A 4106-nucleotide genomic window follows, 5' to 3' on the forward strand; every position below is an offset into this window, starting at 1 on the left:
GGGTCCTTGAACCACTAAAGCTTCAGGTGCCCCCATTACAAAATGTTGCTTGGGAAAAGCACCAGACTAAGAGCTAACGTAGCCAGAGTAGATCTGAGGAGCATAATTAAAGGGCTTCGACAAACCTTTAGGAGGAACCTCAGGACTGGGAAGAGCAGTATAAAATTATGGCATCAGCAAATTGGAAATCATTGGGTAGTACACCTGTGGCTACAGTTAGCTTAGTCGTCATGAATGCAGCAGTAAGAACTGTTTTCTGCCTCCCTTTTTTGTTTTGGAGCAGTTAATGTAACTGCATTTTAATATCAGAAATGAATTTATGCTCACGCTCATAGATCCAAACTCATGATTGCATACAAATAACCTCACACTGCATCAGTGCTCATATGCTCAGAGAGAGACCCTTTCACACAGTACATCATTATTCTTCACAACTTGCAACCACAGGATATGGCCGTGACCAATGTTACTAAGCAGAGCTAAAAGAAATGATTAGGCCTAATTATGGAAGACAGGGAGATCAGTGGCTTTTAACTGGCAGGCAGGAGATTGCCCAGCCATTCCAAAAATCAACTGCTACAAGGTGATTGACAAGGAGTGCAGTTCTCCAAGTAGTGTCCCGAGTAGTTTTGCATATCATCTAAAGCAACTGGAAGAAAGTAATGAATATGAGCAACTGGTCTGTCACAGTGAAGGCAGTGCTTATAAAGCAAAGAGACAATAATACACATTTGGATACTTTTTCTTATAAAGTGTCTTTAAGGAGGTATATTCTCATGTTTATATTCTGCCTTATTCTGAAATCACAGACCACTGGTCCATCAAAGACAGTATTGTCTACTCTGACTGGCCATGGCTCTTCAGGTTCTCAGGTAGAAGTCTTTTGCATCACCTACCACATGATTCTTTTTACTGGAGATACTAGGAATTGAACCTGGGACCCTCTGCATACCAAGCCAATGCTCTGCCACTGAGCCACAGCCCCTCTGTGGGGATCCCCAGTGGGGAGCCAAAGGGGCTTACAGTGTTGTCCCCTTCTCCACTTTATTAGCATCAGTGAAAAGGGCAAGGAAGTATTAAGTAAAGGGTTGAAAATAAAATGGGCAATACTGCAATACCCTTGTATAGAGCTATGATGCAGCCTCATTTGGAATACTGTATAGAGTTCTGGGTTGCCATTCCTCAAAGAGGATATTACAGAGGTGGGGAAAGTTCCAAGGAGGGCCTGTAGCTGTGAGAGAACTTTGGTCTGGGGCAAAGGACTGTGACTCTCTTGATGCATGTCATGTGAGATTTCCAGCGCTGTTTACTGTACGGTAGCATTTGTTTAAAGTGACTTTTTATTGTAAACTGCCTTGGCGCTCTGCTTACTGGAGAAAGGTGAGGTAAAAGCATTTTATATAAATAAATAAATATCATTGCTATACATTTGATGAACACTCTTGCCATTATCCGTTTTCTACTTCATAACATTTTTACTCCACCCTTCCTCCAGGAATCTCAGGGTATACGTAGTTCTCTTCACTTTTTCACTCTTCCATTTTATACCCACAACGAGCAAGTGAGATAGATTAGGCTAGAGAAGATGTGACAGGCTACCCCCACGAGCGTCATGAACACGAGAATTTGAACTCAGGTTTCCCTCACCCTAGTCTGACACTCTAACCATCACACCACACACCAGCTGAAAGGAAGAGTTGCACATTGGCCATATTTGTTATCAGCAACCAAGCACAAAGATTAGCTATGGGTCAACCTCTACATCATATTTATTTATTTATTTATTTTTCACATTTATACCCCGCCCTCCCCAATGGGCTCACAGAGGCAAGGAAAAAACCGAGCCATAATTAAAACATATGATATATAGTAAAAACATCCAAACATTAAAACAATGGTGCTCAATCAATTATTAAACATAAGTCCAAGATGGCTCAGCTCAGTTCTTCTCCAGAATCTTCTGACCATTCCCAAGTTCTTCCTCAGGGCCTCGCAAACGTCCTCTAGGTGCAATGGCGGTGGTGGTATAGTGGGGCGGCGGCTCCTACTCAAAAGCCTGGCGGAAGAGCTCCATCTTGCAGGCCCTGCGGAACTGCATAAGGTCCCACAGGGCCCGGATCTCCCCCGGGAGCTCATTCCACCAGGTAGGAGCCGCCACCGAAAAAGCCCTGGCCCTAGCTTCCGGATTTGTGACAAAGGCAGCCCCATGTAGAGAGCGTTGCAGTAGTCTAGCCTCGAGGTGACCGTCGCATGGATCACTGTGGCCAGGTCATCTCGGTCAAGATAGGGGACCAGCTGCCGTGCCAGCCGAAGATGGTAAAAGGCTGACTTGACAGTGGCCGCTACCTGGGCCTCCATTGTTAATGAGGAGTCCAGAAGCACCCCCAAACTCCTAACCCGAGATGCCGGCACCAAAGGCACCCCGTCAAAGGCCGGGAGAGGGAGCCCCAACCCCGTACCGAGGAAAACAAGGTGAGAACGGGAGCTTAATCCTTCTTTTGCCCAGTGATGCTTTCCTGTTTGCCTTTCTCCTCTGCCAATTTTCTCCTTCTCCCACCCTCCTCCCACCCTGGCTCAAAGACCAAAAGTAAAATTCAGGTGGGCAGCTGTGTTTGTCTGAGGCAGCAGAACAAAGTTTGAGTCCAGTGGCACCTTTAAGACCAACAAAGTTTTATTCAAAGTGTAAGCTTTCGTGTGCAAGTTCAGCTGTTTAGGTTGCAGTCCACACAGAAATAATCAACAGTCAGGGAAAAGGTTAAACATCCCTCTCATCCATTGCTTCTCCCATGAAAATGCTGCTCATTTCCACATTAGTTTTAACCAGCAAACACATCTTTACCCAGGCAATGTACCATGCTAGGTAATGGCACAAATGGTGGAAGCACCCCATTAACGAGCACACAAATCTCTTCAGCACTTTCAAGCCCTTTGGGACGCAGCTGCCTTCCCTTTTTCTTGAAAATAAATTATCAGAAATAGAATCCTCGTCCTCGGTTCTCATAGTGGGACTAGCTCTGTAGGTCTTTTATATGCATCTGTAACATCCTTGCAAATCCTTAAAGAGAAGATTCCATTCTTGGGGGAATTGGAGTCTTGGTTCTGTGATGTTTTGGAGAGGATAAGCAGCAAACAATTTTTCTGGGGGCTCCATTCTCTGCTTTAAGAGCCTGGCAACTCTGCTGAGGTTTTAGCCTGGGTTAAAAGGGCCCTATGGATACTGGTAAAGGCTAATGCAGGCTGACAGACTTAAAGCTGACCTCAGTCCCAACAAGGCTCTGGAAGAATCACAAGCTTCATTCTTTTCACACCCTTCCATCTCTGCTTTGCAACTAAAGAGAGTTTCCCAATCAAACTAGAGAATACGGAGACAGATATGATTCCTCCTTTGGAATGAGTGGGAAAGTTCTGTCTGTACAATGTTGCTGGATGACGGTGAGTATAACATTTGAAACAGAAACCTTTCATTAACATAATTAAAACTAAAAAACAAAAGCAGGGGTTTCCTTTAGATTAAAAAAAAAAAGATCTCAGAAGTTGGATCCATTTTGAGATGGCACAACCAAAATGCCACTTCCCCAGGAAGACTGTGGAACTCCTCCAAGGCAGGCAACAGCAGAGGTGAAAACAGCCTCCACCCTGGGAGTGCGGCAGGGATAAGTGTGGAGTGTGCGCAGGTGGTAGTGGGGAGGTTTATTTTAGGTTCTAATTTGAATTGTGGTCCAGAAGCTGAGACAATCATCCAAGGGCTGCAGAGGCAATCCCCAGTGGTTGACCACAGGTCCCACACACCACCTTGGAAAACCAACTGCTGACCCAGCATCACCACCACGCCACCCCTTTCCCCACATCTCCTCATCCTGTTTGGGTGTGCCCAGAGCTCCTTGGGCTGCATAGATCGCAGGGCACCTCAGGAGGACCCCTCATCGGAGGCCAGCACAGGAGGCTCTCTTGCCCCCATCCCGGCCCTCATCTCTGGCCTGATCCAGACTCCCGGGTCTCTCCCTGCCGCGTGACAGGTTAAAATCCACCCGGTGAAAGTTCCCCACTACCTTGAGCAGCGGCAGCGAGGCAGGCTTGGGCTGCTGAACGCCCAGGAAGGTCGGGGG

This window comes from Gekko japonicus, unplaced genomic scaffold (genome assembly GCF_001447785.1).
Source record: "Gekko japonicus isolate JY-2015 unplaced genomic scaffold, Gekko_japonicus_V1.1 scaffold59, whole genome shotgun sequence".
Taxonomy (NCBI): domain Eukaryota; kingdom Metazoa; phylum Chordata; class Lepidosauria; order Squamata; family Gekkonidae; genus Gekko; species Gekko japonicus.